Source organism: Bison bison, unplaced genomic scaffold (genome assembly GCF_000754665.1).
Source record: "Bison bison bison isolate TAMUID 2011002044 unplaced genomic scaffold, Bison_UMD1.0 scf7180017864500, whole genome shotgun sequence".
Lineage (NCBI taxonomy): Eukaryota > Metazoa > Chordata > Mammalia > Artiodactyla > Bovidae > Bison > Bison bison.
This window is the reverse complement of record NW_011495059.1, coordinates 7,601,549-7,621,179: the sequence shown is the minus strand read 5'-3', so window position 1 is coordinate 7,621,179 and position 19,631 is coordinate 7,601,549. Positions and strand designations below refer to the sequence as shown.

Genomic DNA, 19,631 nt, shown 5'->3' with positions numbered 1-19,631 from the left:
GTATCACTAGATCCTCCATGGTGGAAGGCCCTTAGGGAAGGCAGTGTACCCTACTGCAGTGTGACAGCAGTGTCCCACAAGGCAGGCGTCAGAGAATGTAGCCCCTGGCCCTCACTGGTAGGTGCGGGCCACTGGGAAGCATTGCCACAGGAAGCCACGCAGCCCTGTCCATCCACTGCCGTCACTGCCGTGTGTATATGTGTTTGTGTGTGTGTTCACTCATCTGCGTCTCTGCAGCAGTACTCTTGGGAGGGGCCAAGGAACAACTCTTTTCAAAGGCCCTTTCTGCTCTTGTTCTAAGCAAAATAATCACACAAGTGACTAATTTTATCCCTAATCCCGTAATTACTTTATTATGTAGCTGGTGAGAGGGCTCTGAGCTGTGCCTATAGTGCCACTTTGGCTGCTGGCCCAGCTGGCCTGGTCTGCCAGCACGGAGCCCCGCCCTGTTCCTGCCCTGGGCCCAGGGTTGGCCGCTCCAAGTTCCATTCCGGCTGAAGCCAGCTATACTTTGATATTTGGGGTCTGAAAGACCATTTGCCCTTTCTCCCAAATCCATGAACAGATTCAGCTGCCTGGAGAGTAAGGTCTCTTGCTTATGGAATGAAGTCTGTAGGAGTCAGGAGATCTGAGTTCTGGTTCAGCTGTCTCATGCACTTGCTCCATGACCTTGAGCAAGTCACTCCCCTCTGGGTCTTGGTTTTTTTTTGTAAAAAGCTTGAACAGTCCATGATTCCATGAGGGGAACTGAGAGAGCAAGAGCTTTTAGAAGGAGGGTGGCTCAGACAGTAAAGAATCTGCCTGCCAATGCAGGAGACCCCGGTTCAATCCCTGGGCCAGGAAGATCCCTTGGAGAAGGGAATGGCTACCCACTCCAGTATTCTTGCCTGGAGAATTCCACGGACAGAGGAACCTGGTGGGCTAGAGTCCATGGGGTCACAAAGAGTCCAACATGACCGAGTGACAAACACCTTCTTGGTACCTGCTGGCAACATGCTCCAATCGCAGCATTAAAGATCATAGTACTAACAGTAGACATCATTTATTGAATAAGCATTATACTGGTTCTTTTCTTAATATTTTTCTCATTCTATACCTGACTGTGTGAGGCAGCCTTTATAGAAGAGGAAACGGAAGCAGTGAAACCAAAGCAATGATTGGTAAAGGGACTTGCCCACCAGAAAGTGGCAGAGCTAGGACTGTAAACTCAGCCCTTTTATTTATTTACTTTTTAATTAATTAATTTATTTATTTGGCTGTGTCAGGTCTTAGTTGGGGCATGCAGAATCTTGGATCTTTGTTTCAGCATGAAGGATCTTTAGTGGTGGCATGTGGGACCTAGTTCCCTGACCAGGGATCAAGCTCCTGCCCCCTGTGTTGGGAGTGTGGAATCTTAGCCACTGGACCACCAGAGAAGTCTCTACACTCTGTTCTTAGCTGCCGTCTTCCATAGTCTTCTAATATATAAATGAATAGAGGGCTGTTCAACTGGGAAGTGGTGGAGCGGAGGTTTGAACCAAGGTCTGTCTGTCCCCAGAGTTTTTGCCTTTCCTATAAGGCCCACACCCCAGAGTTAGACTTACAGAGGTGACTGCTGCTGCTAAGTCTCTTCAGTCGTGTCCGACTCTGTGCGACCCCAGAGGCGGCAGCCCACCAGGCTCTCCTGTCCCTGGGATTCTCCAGGCAAGAACACTGGAGTGGGTTGCCATTTCCTTCTCCAATGCATGAAAGTGAAAAGGGAAAGTGAAGTCGCTCAGTCGTGTCCGACTCCTAGCGACCCCATGGACTGCAGCCTACCAGGCTCCTCCGTCCATGGGATTTTCCAGGCGAGAGTACTGGAGTGGGTTGCCAAATTTGAATATTTAAACTTGAAGTTGACACAGCAAAGAAATAGAGAAGGCACAATAGGAAACTCCAGTAGACCAGGGAGATGGGTGGCTCAGGGCTGTGTTCCAGCTTTGTCACTGGCTTACTCTGTGACCTTAAGCTGGTCCCCACCTATCTCCAGGCCCCAGTGTTCCCTCCCATCTGTATGACAAGGGGTGGGATTAAGATGGTCTCTGAAGGCCTTCCTGGTGTTGAGGCTCTGCAATTGTGGATCACCTGGGCCTGGAAGGTGCCGTGGGGCAGGGGTCAGTCCATGGTGGAGGCCAGTGTGTAGGTGACTTGGCAGCCCTGGTGTTTCTATGATGTCCAGCCCCATGAGAATGGAATCTGCTCAGACTGCGTCCCACTGAGCGTCTGCAGAGCCACTTAGGCAGGCCATGGCCTTGAGAACAGAGTGGAGTAGGTCATTTCCAGGATGTTCCTGCTGCTTCTGCAAGGTTCCTGCCCAGCCTGAGCTCTTAGCTCTTTCTAGGCTCTGGGTCTGGCCTCTGTTTTGCTCCAAAGGCTGCACTAGACTCAACCGGGGACAGGCAGTGGCTAGAAGTCTGTGTGTGGTTTCTGCAAGGGGTGACTAGAGGCCTAAACCTAATGAATAATAAAAGTTGCTTTGGGTTTCCTAGCCTGACCACGTGCAAAGCACTTTTCTTGCAGTATTACATTTGATTCTCTTAAAACCATATGATGTGTGTGCTATGGTCGTTCCTACTTGACAGTTGAGGAAACACACTCAGAAGATTAAGTAATTTTCTCCCCATCACACAGCTAGTGAGGGATAGAGTGGCATTTGGGATTCTTACTCCAGAAGCCACGTTCATTTTTTTTTAAATTGATGTACAGTTGCTACAATGTTGTGTTAGCTTCTGCTGTACAGCAAAGTGAATCAGCTATATGTATACATACATCCCTTCTTTTTTGGATTTCCTTCCCATTTAGGTCACCATAGAGAATTGAGTAGAGTTCCCCATGTTATACAGTCAGTTCTCATTAGTTACCTATTTTATACATAGTAGTGTATTATATATGCCAACCCCAATTTCCGAGTCCATCCCACCCACCCCTTTCTCCCCTTGGTATCCGTACGTTTGTTCTTATGTCTGTGTTTCTATTTCTGCTTTGCAAATGACTTCATCGATACCATTTTTCTAGATGCCACATATATGCATTAATAATACGATCATTGTTTTTCTTTTTTCTGACTTCACTGTCTATGACAGCCTCTAGGTTTATCCTCATCTCTGCAGGTGGCACAATTTTGTTGCTTATATGGCAGAGTAATACTCCATTGTATGTATGTACTGCATCTCCTTTATTCATTCCTCTGTTGATGGACATAGGTTGTTTCCATGTCCTGTCTATTGTAAATAGCGCTGCAGTGAACACTGGGATGCATATATCTTTTTGAATTACAGTTTTCTCTAGGTATATGCCCAGGAGTGGGATCGCTGGGTCATCAGAACCCATGGTCTGACCTTAACGTAGTGGTATCCCATGGGCTGAAGGAATAAGCGTGAAGTTAGGAGGCAGCTGGTTTTTAAATCCCTGCTCTCTGTTTACCATGTATGTTTCCTTGGGTAAGTCGTTTATGTATCTGAATTTTCATTTCTTTCTCCATCAAATGGGAACATTAATGCCTGCCTGTTATGATGAAAGGTTACTGAGATGATGATGCAGGACAAGGTCCAGGGTGTGGTAGGTGGTCCTTGAAGGCCCTTTACTGTCTGCCCCCCCTCTCCTTCCCCCTTCCCTCTCCATACCAGAGGCTCCTGCCACCCTGGGGTGCTTTCCACATGTAGCACATGGCTCAGGGCCTCTGCACATGATGCTCTACTGCATTTGCCACCTCTACCTCTTGTGCCTTTCTTCACTTCCTCTGGGCTTTGATCCTTCTCTGCTTCTCTGAGGATTCTGGGTAGTGTAGAGGATTCTCCCACAGGCTTGTGTTTCAGTGATGATCAGAACAGTGCCTTGGTGGGCACAGAATTAGGGGTAGAAAGTGGGCCCTGAGCATCCTGGAAATGCAAATCCCTGCTGGGAAGCCCTCTATTTATGCTCAATGGCTTTGCAAGGGTGTGCGTGTGATGTGTGTGTCTCCCCTTTGAATCACCCCATCACTGTGTTACAATGCTCTCGTGTTCTCAGTTCTTTCTCTTTCTCTAGCTTGGTCTCTTAGTCTTGTACTTTCTTTCTTGGTCTTTAGCCTGGCACTTTTTGTCAAACATTTTTTGTTGTTGTTGCGTTGAAATAGTCATAACATAAAATTCACCATGATAACCATTTTTAAGAGTGGAGTTCAGCAGTGTTGGGTGCATTCATGCTGTTTTGCAATCGTCACATCTCTCTCCAGAACTTTTATCCTGCAAAACTGAAACTCTATACCTATTACACAATAACGCTTCATTCTTTTCCCCTCTCTGCTCTTGGTAACCACCATTCTGCTTTCTGTCTCTGTCATTTGATTACTCTAGATAACACCATATAAGCAGAATCATAACAGTATTTGTCCTTTGTGATTGGCTCATTTTACTTAGCATCATGTCCTTGAGGTTCATCCATGCTACAATTCACCTGTAGCCTGTGTCAGAACGTCCTTCTTTTTTAAGGTCGAATATTCCACTGTATGTATACACCATGTTTTGTTTATCCATTCATCTGTTGTTGAACAGTTGTGCTGCTCCCACCTCTTGCCTTTTGTGAACGATACTGTGAACATGGATGTACAAACATCTCTTCAAGATCCGGCTTTCAGTTCTTTTGAATAAATACCCAGAAGTGGAATTGCTGGATCATACGGTTAGCACTTCTTTTTAAAGCCATTGTTATGACTTCCCTGGAGTTCCAGTGGTTATAACTCTGAGCTTCCACTGCAGGGGGCATGGGTTTGATCCCTGGTTGGGGAACTAAATCCTGCATGCCATGCAGAGCAGCTAAATAAAATAAAATATCTTAAAAAAAAAAAAAAAAGCCACTGTTTATTGTGTGCTTACTATGTGCCAGGAACCGGGTTAAGCACTTGACATGTCTGGCCTCATTCAATGGCTACATTCACTTTCTATTGTAGCTAGAATTATCTGCAATTTGCAGCCGAGAAAATGAAGGCTCAGAGAAGTGAAGCTATTTGCTCAGGCTCCCAGCTGGGAAGCACTGGAGCGGGGCTTGGAACTCTGACCTGCTGCCGGTCCTTGACCGGCGTGCTGTTCTGCCTCCCAGTGGCCTCACGTTCTCTACCTGTCTGATCGCATTTTTCTGTGTCTGGCTGTGTAGCTTCTCTCTTGTTCATCTCACATCTTCATTCTCCTGCTTTGTGTGTGTTCACCCTCTTTGGAGACTGTGTTCACCCTCTCTGGAAACTTTGAGGGACTTGAATAATGGACCTCTGATTCCTAGGAAGTTTTTGTGGCTTGGAAACCTCCAGAGGCCTGTAATTTGCTTTCTAATCATAGTCCTCTGGATTTCTAGCTGCCTCTCTCCCAGTGGCTGACGGCATCTCCTGTGTTGTGTGGCTTGTGGATCCGCAGAGAGCCTGCCCAGGAGGGTCGGCTCCCTGGGGGCAGGGGTGCTGTCTCCCACAGGGGGCAGTGTGAGAAGGCAGAGGGCCCAGTCAGTCAGACTGGGATTCTCAGGGCTCGCTGGTATCCTAGCAACAACACAGAGGCAGGAATTTTACAGAAGGATGGAGAAAGAGAGGAGGCTACGATGTGGGTTCCAGAACACTTGCCTTTGCCTGAACTTCAAAACAATCAGAGCAAAATATCCCCAAGTTTGGGTGATTTACTGATTATCTAGTCTAGCCAAAGGTGCTTCCCAGGTGGCTCAGTAGTAAAGAGTCCACCTGCCAATACAGGAGACACGGGTTTGATCCCTGGATCAGGAAAATCTGCTGAAGAAGGCACTGGCAACCTACTCCAGTGTTCTTGCCTGGGAAATCCCATGGACAGAGGAGCCTGGTGAGCTATAGTCCATGGAGTCGCAAACGTTTCAGACACAACTGAGTGACTGATCAACAACAATGAGTTGAGCCAGACTTAAAATTTACATATTCTTCAGTCATCTTTCTATAGTCCTTTTAAACTTGATTTTTTAAAAAAAATTTATTTATTTTGATCGAAGTCTAATTACTTTACAATATTGTAGGTTTTTGCCATTCATTGACATGAATCAGCCATGGGTTTATAAACTTTCTTATTATGGAAAATTTCAGGGACTTCCCTGGTTGTTCAGTGGTTAAGAATCTGCCTTCCCATGCAGGGGATCAGGTTGGATCCCTGGTTGGGGACCTAAGATCCCACATGCCTTGCGGCAACTAAGTCTGCGCACCACAACTGGAGATCGGCATGCCTCCCCTGTGCCACGTCTAAGACCTGATGCAGCCGAAGTTTCAGTCAGAAAAGTACTAGAGGGACTAGTATGATGAGCCTCCATGAACCCACTGCTCAGCTTTGACAGTTTTCAATAAATAGTCACAGCCCGTCTATCCAATCATGTGGAACTGAAACAGTTTATTATTCACATTCCTAACTCAGGGCTTCACACATAGAGCTGCTCAGTAAATGCTGCTGCTGCTGCTGCTAAGTCGCTTCCGTCGTGTCCGACTCTGTGTGACCCCATAGACGGCAGCCCACCAGGCTTCCCTGTCCCTGGGATTCTCCAGGCAAGAACACTGGAGTGGGTAAATGCTAGATGACTACAAATCCTTTCCCCACTCTGGGTCTCATTTTCCCTCTCTCTGTGGTAAGAGGGTAGGACCAGGCATTTTCTAAGAGATGCGATGTGGTGCAGTGGTCAGAACATACACTTTGGTGTCAGACACACTTGTTCAAATCTTGTTCATTCCTTAGCTGAGTGCCTTTAGGCAAATTACTTCTCAGGTTCCTCATCTGTGAAATGAAGATGCTAGCTCCTGCTTCTCAGGAGTGGCTTTGAGCCCTGAATAAAGCAGCTGTTTTGTGGCTAGTACTTATTACTGCTAATTTTAATATTAATATTATTCTAATGGGAAGATTCCATATATTTCAAGAATGCAAAAGTAAATTGGAATTGACCAGAATTTGAACCCTAGGATTCAGCTTTTTTTTTTTTTTTGTCCCAGTCAGCAGACAGTCAGGAGCTCAAGAAAAGAACAGTGCAGCCAGAGCCAGTGCCCCAAATGTGGAGCTGGGAGCAGACCCAGAGTGGGGGTTATGCTGGCTGATGCCATCTCCTCCCCCACTCCCCCACCACACATGGATGCCACAGCCCCTGTGAGAGGAGCTACTGACTGCCCCTTCTCTCGGTGAGACAGGCCCGAGCTGGAAAGCCCAGGTGTCAAGAGAGGCGCCACAGGATGTCTTGTTGCTAGGAGACCTGAGGAGCCAGCAAGGACCCGTTGCCAGAGCTGGGAGAGAGTGATGGACTGGTGTGGAGACACAGGGCACGTGGCCTCAGAAGGGCTTTTGTGGGGTTCTGGGCAGGGGGTGGTGGTGTAGCAACTATGAGCTCAGCTAGAAGGAGGGACTCTGTAGAATTTGGCTCCTTAGAAGTAGGCTTAGGGTAAGCTGTTCAGTTCTTCCATTTAACTCCTTCTATGTCAAACTCAGACCTGTACTTGAATCTGCACCACTATGAGACCTTTGGCAGATGTTGTGCTGCTATACTTGCTGGGCCTCAGTTTCCTCATCTGTGCAATGGGTATGATACTGCTTGCCTCACAAACCATTGGGCAGGTTCAGTGAAATATGTATGATAAAGTGCTCTATAAAAAGGAACACAAAACATAAATGTGAAGGTTCACTACCACTCTTACCTTTGTTAATTATTATTTCTCTTACTGTAAAATGAGACATACTCTCTCTGGGTGAGATTCATGAACAGGGGGCCTTGGAGGAGGGGACTTCCACTGTGGAGGCATGTGTCAGGGGGCTCTGGGGAAGGGCTGGATGGCAAAATCCCAGGGGTCTACGGAGGAAGGCAGCAAAGTTCAAAGCCAGAGGGAGACTTGATAAGAGTGGTGGCTGAAGGGGTGGAGGTTCTGCTGAGATTCCAGGAAGGGCTTTGATGGTTCAGCCCAGAAACTGTGAGTGAGGTGAGGGTTATGGGCCTTTCTTGTTGCTTCTCTCATATAAATAATATATGTTCACACACATATGCACACCAGAAGATAAACAATGAAATAAAACCCAACCCAAACAAGCACAAAAGAAATTCCACTATCATAAAACAATCTCTGGGAACATAACTTTTTAAATATTTCCTTTCAGTTTTCTTTTTTCTATGCGTGTGCAAACATATTTTATAGAAATTGGGTTACATGTTCCATATGCTTTGAAAAAATCTGTATTATGTTATCAACATTATTACATATAGTCATATAGATTCATGACATTAGAGTTTAATAGCTGTTTAGTATTTCAGGATATGTATTATCACTATATAAAATACCCACTATTTTTGGACATTTATAGTAATTCCAATTTTCCAGTTTACTCTGGTATATAAGACTCCTGTATATAACAGACGAGTGTTCTTATAACTACATCTTTGAGTATCGCCACTGATCCCACAGATAAGTTCACAGAAGAGGAGTTTCTGGGTTCAAAGATGTGCACACTTTAAAAAAGAATTAATTATTAGCTGTGGTGCTTGGGCTCCAGTGCGCATGGGCTCAGGAGTTGCAGTGGGAAGGCTTAGTTGCCCTGTGGCACGTGGGAACTCCCATCCCCTGCTCTGAAAGGCAGATTCTTAACCACCGGACCACCAGGGAAGTCCCCAAGGTGTGCACACTTTTAAGACTTATCATGCACTTTTCCAAAATGCCCTCCAGAGAGGAATTCCCTGGCTGTCCAATGCTTAGGACTTCATGCTCTCATTGCCAAGGGTTCTATACCTGGTCAGGGAACTAAAATCCCATAAGGCACATGGTGTGGCCAAAAACAAACAAACATAGCAAAAACTCCTGAAGTTAAACCACAAAATGCCCTCCAGAAAGATGAAACCAGTTGATAGCTGCATTGATACCATCCAAGTCTGCCTTTTTAACTGGGCGGGGAGAGGGGGGTCATTACCATAATAACTAGAATGCCATGGTTTAGGGGCGGAGTGGGTGGCTTACAGATAGACTGAGGAGAGAAAGAGGTATCAACAGCCACTCTGAAGGGACTTGTGCAGAGAGCGGCCCCCGTTGGCCTGGTGGCCCAAGGCTGGGCTGGACTGGGCTGGACTGGGCTGGGAGAGGCAGTCGGTCTGCACTGACTCAAGCTGGGCATCTTGTCCCTGGTGTGATCCTGGCCTCATGCTGCTGTGATCAGCATGGTCACCAATCCAAGACAGTTGCTCCCAAGGCCAGTGCAGCCTCTGTGGCCATGCTGACAGATGTGGACATTCGCATAGTGGGTGGTGATTCATCGGAGCCGGTGGTGGCAGCGGGAGCTCTGACGGGTGGAACTGGTCTCACCCATCCTGTCACTGGGCCTCTAAAAATAACTCTTGCCTGTTCCAGGTGGCCGCACCACTGAGTGTCTGGAGGTGCAGTCCCTTCCTTGGCTGTGGCTGTGCGAGGGAGGGCATGAGTGTGGCTCTGTGTGTGTGTGTGTTGGGTGGGTGGAGGGTGGCATCTGGGAGCCTCTTTGGTGGTTGGCATCTGAGCCAGGGGATTTGGGGCGGGGGGACACGAGGCAGGCCAGCTCCTCCTCTTCTACCTTGTTGTGGCCCAGACACAATCTGGCTACTCTTCGGCAAGTGCCAGAGACAGCTGGTGGGGACAGGAGTGTCTTTCAGGACTACATGCTCGATCTCTGCTGAGTTGGGGTGGGGAACAGGAAGTGGGGGGAGACTGCCAAGGCAATATGACAAGGTTGGGGGTAGGCTCTCAGATGGATGCATACCATTTACCCCATCAACAGTTGAATCTTATGAAAGCCCATTTCACATCTCTTCTTTTTGGTGAAATTTTTTAACATAAGGTTCCTTTAGATTAGATACAAATACGGCTGACTTCTTATCCTGATGACTAGAGACCATCTAGCCAAGGTTTCTTAACCAAGAGTCCATAGACGCAAGGGGTGAGCTGTGCATGGGTTTCATGAGGTTTCCTGATGCTAAAATCATAATAAGGTTGTGTGTGTCTGGATGTGTACCCGTGTACATTTTTCTGGGAGAAGCTCTGCAGTTTTTATCACATTTTCTAAGGAAACCACGACCCGTAAGAGGTTAAGAACCACACTAGTCCAAGCCCCTCACATTAGAGGTGAGGAAATAGGATCCAAAGAAGAAAATGACTGCCCGAATTCTCACAGCTGAGATCAGAACCCAGGTTTCTTGACACCATCCTCCCTCAGCTGGTTCCCTGAGTCAGGATTGAGCTACCTGCAGTAGACAGAATTCCAGGTACCATTTCAAATGGCCTTTAGGCTGGCATGGATCCAAATGAATTGAGGCTTTCAATAGCAGTGGACAACTGGGCACTTTGCTCTGGACGTTCGTATCCCCAGGTGGTCTTGTGAGGAAGTCTCCTGGGGCATCTCCTGACTTGTTTCCTTATGGGACATCCTAGCGCAGGACATTAAATCCATCTCTTGTGCCTTGACATTCTCCCCTGGTGGAAATGGCCCCCTGACATAGGAAATGCCCCTGCCTTCCGGGAGAAGAACTGACATTCTAGGCTTGGGGAAGTAAGTGGAAGGTGGGGAGCAGGCCTAGGAATATTATTTGATGGACAGGCAGGTAAGAGACAGACAGATGGTGGTACACTGTCTGTGGGAGGAATTCAACTTTGTACCGTCAGTTCAGTTCAGTTGCTCAGTCGTGTCCGACTCTTTGTGACCCCATGGACTGCAACACTCCAGGCCTCCTTGTCTGTCACCAATTCCTGTAGTTTACTCAAACTCATGTCCATTGAGTCGGTGATGCCATCCAACCATCTCATCCTCTGTCGTCCCCTTCTCCTGCCTTCAATCCTTCCCAGCATCAGGGTCTTTTCTAATGAGTCAGTTCTTTGCAGCAGGTGGCCAAAGTATTAGAGTTTCAGCTTCAGCATCAGTCCTTCCAATGACTATTCAGGACTGATTTCCTTTTGGATGGGCTCGTTGGATCTCCTTGCAGTCCAAGGGACTCTCAAGAGTCTTCTCCAACACCACAGTTCAAAAGCATGAATTCTTTGGCGCTCAGCTTTCTTTATCATCCAATTCTCACATCCATACATGACTGCTGGAAAAACCATAGCTTTGACTAGACGGACCTTTGTTGGCAAAGGTCCTTCTTCCAAGGAACAAGCCTCTTTTAATTTCATGGCTGCTGTCACCATCTGCAGTGATTTTGGAGCCCCCCAAAATAGAGTCAGTCACTGTTTCCACTGTTTCCCCATCTATTTGCCATGAAGTAATGGGACCAGATGCCATGATCTTAGTTTTCTGAATGTTGAGTTTTAAGCCAACTTTTTCACTCTCCTCTTTCACTTTCATCAAGAGGCTCTTTAGTTCTTCTCTTTCTGCCCTAAGTGTGGTGTCATCTGCATATCTGAGGTTATTGATATTCCTTCCAGCAATCTTGATTCCAGCTTGAGCTTCATCCAGCCCAGCGTTTCTCATAGGAGTTTATTTACTTTTTAATATTCATTTGTATTTATTTGTCTGCACTGGGTCTTAGTTGCAGCTCATGGTATCTTCTAGTGTGGCATGTGGACACTTAGTTGTGACATGTAGGATCTAGTTCCCTAATGAGGGATTGAACTCAGGCCCTCTGAGTTGGATGCTCAGAGTCTTAGCCACTGGACCACCAGGGAAGTCCCTGTACCATAATAGTTTAGATGAGGTGGCCCATGAGGATTAAAAATAATTAACATTCATTGAGCACTTACTATAGGCCAGGCACTCTTCTAAGAAAAGTAAATGTATTAACTCCTTTAATCCTTATAAGACTGAGGCACAAAGGGATTAAGCACAGCTAGTAAACAGCTGAGCCAAGAGATGTAAGACATGGAGCCAGGTCTTCTGATTGTAGAACTTAGAGGTATAGCGTCTGGAACCAGAGTTGGCTCCTAGCCTTTATATGGGGATTGTGCATCAGAATCAGGAGAGAGCTGATGAAAGCACAGGCTGCTGCTCTGAACCCCCAGTTTCTGATTCAGTAGATCTGGGGTGGGATCTGAAGATTTGCACATCAAGAAGTTCCCAGGTGATGCTGCTGTTCTAGGGACCACACTTTGAGAACCATGGCTCTCTGCTTTCCTGCGTACTGATAGGAAGAACACAGGGAATAGACGTGATTATTTTTTAAAAGATTTATTTATTTATTTTTATTTGGCTACGTCAGATCTTAGTTGCGGCATGTGGGATCTCTCGTTGCAGCACACCGACTCTCTGGTTGAGGTGTACAGGCTCCAGAGCTCATGGACTTTGGTCGTTGTGATGCACGGGCTTAGTTGCTCTGTGGCATGTGGGATCTTAGTTCCTCAACCAGAGATCAAACCCTCGTCACCTGCATTGAAAGGCAAATTCTTAACCCCTGGTCCACCAAGGAAGTCCCTAAACTAGTTATTGATCTCACCTGGATTATTACAATGCCTGCCCTGGGTCCAGGTCTCTCTCTTACCTCCAGGTACCTACTCCAGGGACAAGTTAATCTTCATAAAGCCCAGCTCCAACCAGTCTCACCTCTGCCCAATGCCTTTTGGATTCTCTGCTGTGTGTTCCGGTACCACCCAGTAGAACTATCTTCGGTGATGTTCTACACTGTCTAGTATGGTAACCACCATCACATGTGGCTGTGACTTTTACATTTTTTTTCCTTTTTAATTAATTTATATGTAAATAGTCATGTGTGGCTCATTGCCAGACAGTGCAGGAAGCCGGTTGGTGCATGCCATTTGAGGCTTCCACTGGCACTGTGTGCCCTTCCAGCCCTAGCCTCAGCCCTTGGCATCTTTTGTTCCCGGTCATTCAAGTCAGTTTCCTGGGTATTCCTGGCAGTCCAGTGGTTAGGACTTGGCACTTTTACTGCCAGGGCCCAGATTCAATCCCTGGGCAGAGAACTAAGATCCTGCAAGCCGCGTGGCTTAGCCAAAAAGAAAAGATCAGCTTCCTGAGTCTACCCGGTACTTCCCAACCCTGTGCCTGCTTCAGACTCTCTCCTCCATTTAGACTGTCCTTGAGGCCTGTCTTTAAGACTCAACCTAAATGCCACCTCTGCCTTGAGACTTTCTTTGACACCCATTCCCCTCTCATCTCTTTCTCCTCTGAGCTCCCAAGACACTTTCCCACTTTATGACAACCTTTAGTATTTTAGCCTTCTGTTGCTGTTGGCTGATATTGGTGTTTCCTCTCTTTTCCTAAATTTTCAGCTTCCTGAGACTTTTCTAGTGAGCCCTCGCCCCCAACACAGGTTCTTCCAGGCACACAGAGGCATTCAGTAAATCCTGCAGACCTTTGTCCTGGTGCCTAGGGGAAGCAGAGATGGATAAAGTGCCCTTCCTGTCTTCAAGCTGCCACATGCTCTCAGGAGAGTCTGATTCGTGCCCAGAGAATCACTGAAGCCAATGGTTATTTTGGGCAGAAAGATAAAAACCACAGAGGGCCCCAATTGGCCAGGAGAGTCCAGCAAGAGCCGCCCAAGCAGAAGGCTGTGTTTACACACACAGACGGCTTCTCTGCCCAGCCTGGCCTGGTGCAAGGAGATGGGAACATCTAGACGTGGCTGCCTGGCCGTCTCATGAAGTTGGGGATTAACAGTGATGCAGCAGCTGGTCCAGCCGTCTGGGGCGGATGGGTGGATGAAGAGAATGTTGCAAACACTGCAGAGCAGTGCTAGTTTTTGGAAATCGATTTTTGGTTAGGTGGCACTTGGTCTGGGAATGTAAGTACAAGGAAATGTTTGTGGTCTGAGCCATGGACAGCAGGTGAATTTTTGTTGGGTCTGACTTGGGGGTTTATGAGTTCTTCAGGACAGTCCCTGTTGAAATGGCAAGGTGGTTGAAAAAGGAAAAAAATCGTTTTCTAGTTTCAGACTCTAATATTAAGAGTATTGCTCATCCCCCAAATCTCTAGCATAAATTCATCTCTGGCACAAAAACATAAAAAAAAACCAAAACTTTATTGAGGTTATAAATGCAGAAAAGTACACAGATCATAAGTTTACCCACATTTATGAAACTACCCCCACCTCCCACTCCCACACAGGAGATAAAATATAGCCGATCTCTCTGCAGTGAATTTGTGTTAAACCGTGTGTGTGTAGGATTAATAGTGGACAAACTGGCTGTGGAGTCAAGCACACCTCACACTGAATCCTGGCCCCCTACCTACTAGCAGTGTGACCTTGCACTACTGGCTTACCTGCTCTGAGCTTCGGTTTCTTCCCCTATAAAATCAGGGTGGAATATATCACCTCTGCCTTACAGAGAAGGAAGAAGTGAAGAACTGAAAATGGATGCATATTGCCAGGCACAGTGCCAGCACGTAGTGGGTCCCAAAGGCTCTCTGTGATGATGTTGCTGATTGATGGTGTCTCTGCAGCATCTTCTGGCACAGGGGACCACAGACGCACACACAGACGTTCTTCTGCTGCCTCTCCCTGCTCCCAGCCTCAGTGTGATTCTCTCCAAGGTCTCTTCTGACTGCAAGGAGTCTGTGATGCTGTGATGAGGCAAACCTCAGCTGACACTTCAAGCGCCTGACGGGAGGCTGGGTGGATGTCTGAATCTAGTGGGAACGTGGCCAGATCTTTTATGTTCAGGCCGCAGGAGTACAGCTCCCAGACGTCCTAGGGGAGGGCTGACTTCCCAGGGGGAGCAGGAGTGTGGAGATCCATTAAAAATGTAGCCGAGGTGGAGTGTCGGTCAGCAGAGCTCAGCCTCAGCAGGGTCCTGGCATCCTGGGTGAACTCCTGGCTCCCTGGCCTCTGGCTCTGGCTCCCAAGAGACACACCCCATGCACCTATTTTGAGGACTGAGTGGGGCAATTCACACATCCCAGGACTGGAAGGCAGAGCCAGGAGAAAGGGGAGGAACCTTGAGGTTCCTTCTAGCTGGGAGCTGGCGTTGTAAAGAGGAGGGGATCAGGAAGGACTTCCTGGAGGATGGCTGAAAGCATGATCATGGGAAAGGGAAGAGGGTCTCCCAGGCGGAGGAGGAACACATGCAAAAGCGGAGAGGCAGGGCCCCACCGTGGCTGTGCCCTGGGGGCCCAGAACAAGTCAGTTTCACAGGGACCTGAGGATGAAGAGGCAGGTGAGAACAGGCTGTGAAAGGTCTGCAGAGTTGGATCAGGGTTCCAGTCGCTTTATCAGAGAACACCTGGCTACTGAAGGTTCTTCCCATGAGAGAGCAGGGTGGTTGCAGCTCCTCAGGGTGTGCACAGTCATCCTGACTTGCATCGCTTTGGGCGAAAGACAATGGCCAAGTGGCCAAGCCACTAGGCTATCGCAGCCTCTGGGCTGTGCAGGTCTGTGCAGGAACATGGCTGTCAGTGGGGCGGGGGGGAGGAGAGGGGAGGCAAAGACAGAGGGAGGGGGAAGAGTAAGGGAAATGAGGGGACAGGCAAGGTTTCCACCTTTGACAAAGAAGGCAATAGCACCCCACTCCAGTACTCTTGCCTGGAAAATCCCATGGACGGAGGAGCCTGGTGGGCTGCAGTCCATGGGGTCGCACAGAGTCGGACACGACTCAAGTGACTTAGCAGCAGCAGCAGTCTTATTAGAGCGGTTAGAGAGCCTCGTGACAGCTGAACCCCAAATTCAGAAGAGACAAGAGATGTGTGGTCCGGAAGGCTAGAGGAGGGACAGGCTGGATGGTAGAAGCAATGGGGGGTGGACTTCCTAGAGGGGAGGTGACCTCTGGAGGCTTTGAAGAGACTGGGTATCTCACAGGTGTTCTCTCGTGTCATAGGAGCTTGAAGAGGTGGTGCTGACAATATCCCCATTGTGTGTGCTCAGTCACTTTAGTCGTATTTGACTCTGTGACACTGTGGACTGTAGCCCGCCAGGCTCCTCTGTCCATGGGATTCTCCAGGCAAGAATACTAGAGTGGGTTGCCATTTCCTCCTTCAGGGGGTTTTCCCCACCCAGGGATTGAACCTGGGTCTCCTGCATTGCAGGCAGATTCTCTACCACTGAGCCATTGGGGAAACCCCATTGTACAGAGATGGAAACTGAGGCTCAGAGAGGTTTGGGCCCTGCCAAGGTCACATAGCTCCTGTGCTATTAATGAACTTCCTCTGTCCCTCCCCCTGACCTCTCCCCAGAGGTAACCATTGCCCCCAGGCTCTTCAACGCTGTCACAGTAAGGATGGAAAAGTGCTTTGCACCGTGTGACCCTCCGTGTAGCTTCATCATTGCATGTCAGAGCATGACCGAATGCAGCAATGTGTGGTTCCCACAGTCTGGGCTGGAAGGTTTGAGAGGATGGTGAGGTCTCTGGAGACAGCAGTTCTTTGAGAGGTTTCTTGGGGGAGACTGAAGGAGCTGTAATAGGGGCAGCTGGAGCCAGGAGGTCCCTGCCAGGTGGGCATTGCTGCCCATCCACCCGGACTGCTCCCCACCCCCGGACACAGCTGCCCTGCAGTGCCTTCCAGAGCATGCCCGGGATCAGCAAGAACAGCCTTGTCAGGCAGAACTTCCCAGGCCCATTGATCACGCTGCTCTGGAAAGTCTGGCTCTGGTAATTTCCTCTATAAACTGGCCCCAATGTCAGGTGCCTGGGGCTTCATTCAGCTCAGCCCACCCAGGCCCTTGGGGCTTCTCATGTGGCGCTAGCAGTAAAGAACCCGCCTGCCCATGCAGGAGACATAAGAGACTCGGGTTCGATCCGTGGGTCAGGAAGATCCCCTGGAGGAGGGCACGGCAGCCCACTCCAGTATTCTTGCCTGGAGAATCCCATGGACAGAGGGGCCTGGCGGGCTACAGTCCATGGGGTTGCAAAGAGTCAGACATGTCTTAGCATGCACCCAGGCCCTGCTGCCCTCCTGCCCTGGCACATACCTTCCTCCCTAGGGCTGTGCCTTTTACTCACTTTCGTTTAGGCATCCCCTCCCACAGGAACTCTTTTCTGCGGTCCACGGGCTGGGTTAGGACTTCAGAGAATCTAAACTGGTGCTGACCAAAGGAAGTCTGTGAGCCACACATGTTAGCCACATATGTGATTTTATTTATTTCTTATTTTTAAATGTATTTATTTATATACTTGGCTGTGCTGGGTCTTCATTGCTGTGCGTGGACTTTCTCTAGTTGAGGTGAGTGGAGACTACTCTCTAGTTGTCATATGCAAGCTTCTCGCTGAGGTGGCTTCTCTAGCTGTCGAGCTCCAGCTCTAGAGCATGGGCTCAGTAGTTGCAGAATCTTGGAATCTTCCTGGACCAGGGATCGAGCTGGTGTCCCCTGCATTGGCAGGTGGATTCTAAACCATTTGACCACCAGGGATGTCCCATATGTGATTTTAAATTTTCTAATAGCCATATGAAAAAAAAAAAAAGCCAAAAGAGACAGATAAAATCATTCTAATGATATATTTTATTTAACTGAATACATCCAAAGTATCATTGCAATACAAAAGTTATTAAGGAGATACAGAACATTTCTTTAATTAAATCTTCAAAATCTAGTGTGGATTTTACACTTACAGCACATCTCAATGTGCATGAGCCACATTTCAAGTGCTCAGAAGCCATATGTGAGTAGTGGCTAGCTCATAGGTCAGCAGAGCCCTAGAGGTAGGGAGCAAAGCATAAGGGTTGAAGCTCAGCCCCTGGCCTCGGACAGACCTGGCAGATACATCCTGGCCCTGCCATTTATTAGCTGAGTGAACTTTGGGAAGTTGTTAACCTCAAGCCTCAGAGACTCCTGCTATGAAAATAGTTAATAATCTCAATGCCAGAGAATTGTTGTAAGGATTAAACAAATGAATGTGTGACCGGTGCCAGGCACAGATCAAGTACTCAGAAAGTGGTGCTGATTCATCTTACAACATCCTCTGATGTGCTGGTTTAGGTACCATTCTCTGCCGCTGGACTGACAGTGAATTCCAGGACAGAGGCTACCCAGTTCCTCTTGCCTTCCTGAGGCTCAGCGTGTACATCACTGTTTGCTAAATGAAAGATGCAGTCCTTACACTAGTAGCACCCACCACCCCACCCTGCCCACTCAGGAATCCAGGGGCCCTTCGTGACTGGGAGTCAGGAGACCATTGCCTCCAATGGGGTAACCTTGGCAAGTTGCCACTTTTCTCTGAGCCTTGGATTCCTCATTCAAAAGATAAAAGAGGTGGGGTGGGAGGGACTCTACCTGAGTATTTGGTTTGGTCCCTGCCCCACCAGTGGGCTTGGGCGGGGCTGTAGCTAACACCTTATGTTTTTGCTTTCCCAGCCAGAGGTGCACTTTCATTCTATTCCTGGCTTTCCTGTATACCTAGCACTTCTGCGATATCAAGTTCCCTCCAGTTAAAATTTCAGAAGAAAGACTTTCTGGGAATTCCCTGGTGGTGCAATAGTTTGGATGCCAGGCTTTCACTGCCAAGGGCCCATGTTCAATCCCTGACTGGGAAACTAAGATCCTACAAGCCACACAGCATGGCCTAAAAAAAAAAAGAGAGAGAGAGAGAGACAAAAATAAGAAGAAAGACTTTCTCCTACCTCCCCAGCAGCCCAGAGAGGGGGAGACCTTCTTTTCTGCTGACATCTGCTGATCTTCCATCACAGCAACTCAGGGAGTAAAGCAGGAAGAATTTCTACCACTTTATAGGGAATTAACTGAGGCTCAGAAAGATCAAATCATCTACCCAAGTAACATAGAAAGAAGTGGCAGAGCCAGAGCTGGAAGCAGAATTCAGAAGAGCCCTCCTTTTTGAGGGAGGGGGGTGAGGTGAGGCTTCTTTTCCTCCACCTGGGCTCCTTGCATTTCTCTGAGGTTTGGTTCTCGGTTCGGTCTTGGTCCTGTGTTTCAGTTTCCCTGTCCTGGGAATGAAGGAAGGCAAGTAACTGGGGTAGTGATTTCAACTGATGCCTATAGGGGGCTGTTCGTTCTTCAGAGAGTGCCCTGACCCTAATCAGATTTCTCTGGAAAAGGTTATTGTGGGGTGAAGTGGAAAGTGTCTGGTCCAGAAAATCAGTGTTACTTGGCAAGTGTGAACTTGTTCAAGTCACTCACTGCTCTGGGCCTCAAACTGCCTGTTTATAGGATGAGAGGGTGACAGTGTCACAGGACGTGAGGATGACCTCTGAAAGTACTTTGCAAACTGGAAAGTTCTAATAGAAACGGGAGTCTCTTGGACAGCAAGGAGATCAAATCAGTCAATCCTAATGGAAATCAACCCTGAATATTCACTGGAAGGACTGTTGCTGCAACTGAAGCTACAATACTTTGGTCACTTGATGTGAAGAGCTGACCCATTGGAAAAGACCCTGATGCTGGGAAAGGTTGAAGGCAGGAAGAGAAGGGGATGACAGAGGATGAGATGGTTGGATAGCATCATCAACTGACTGGACATGAGTTTGAGCAAACGCTGGGAGATGGTAAAGGACAGGGAAGTCTGGTGTGCTGCAGTCTATGGGATCACAAGAGTCAGGCATGATTTAGCGACTGAACAACAACAAATAGAAATGTTAGAGACTTCCCTGATGGTCCAGTGGCTAAGACTCCACACTCCCAATGCAAGGGGCCCAGGTTCAATCCCTGGTCAGGGAACTAGATCCTACATGCAGCAAGTAAGACCTGTTGCAGTCAAATAAAGAAATATTGTTTAAAAAGTTTTTTTAAAAAAGTCAATAATAATAATATAAAGAATAATAATG

At 47.9% G+C, this 19,631-nt stretch overlaps 1 protein-coding gene and 1 non-coding gene across 7 annotated transcripts in view; one reads left to right on the top strand and one right to left on the bottom strand.

The window, feature by feature from the left end:
• EPB41L1 (erythrocyte membrane protein band 4.1-like 1) overlaps window positions 1-19,631 on the top strand; it is a 173,728-nt gene that overhangs the window by 78,273 nt on the left and 75,824 nt on the right. The gene's annotated exons all lie outside the window — the stretch shown is intronic.
• On the bottom strand, window positions 15,904-15,974 carry TRNAC-GCA. The gene has a single exon. It is a non-coding gene; the product is annotated as a tRNA-Cys (tRNA).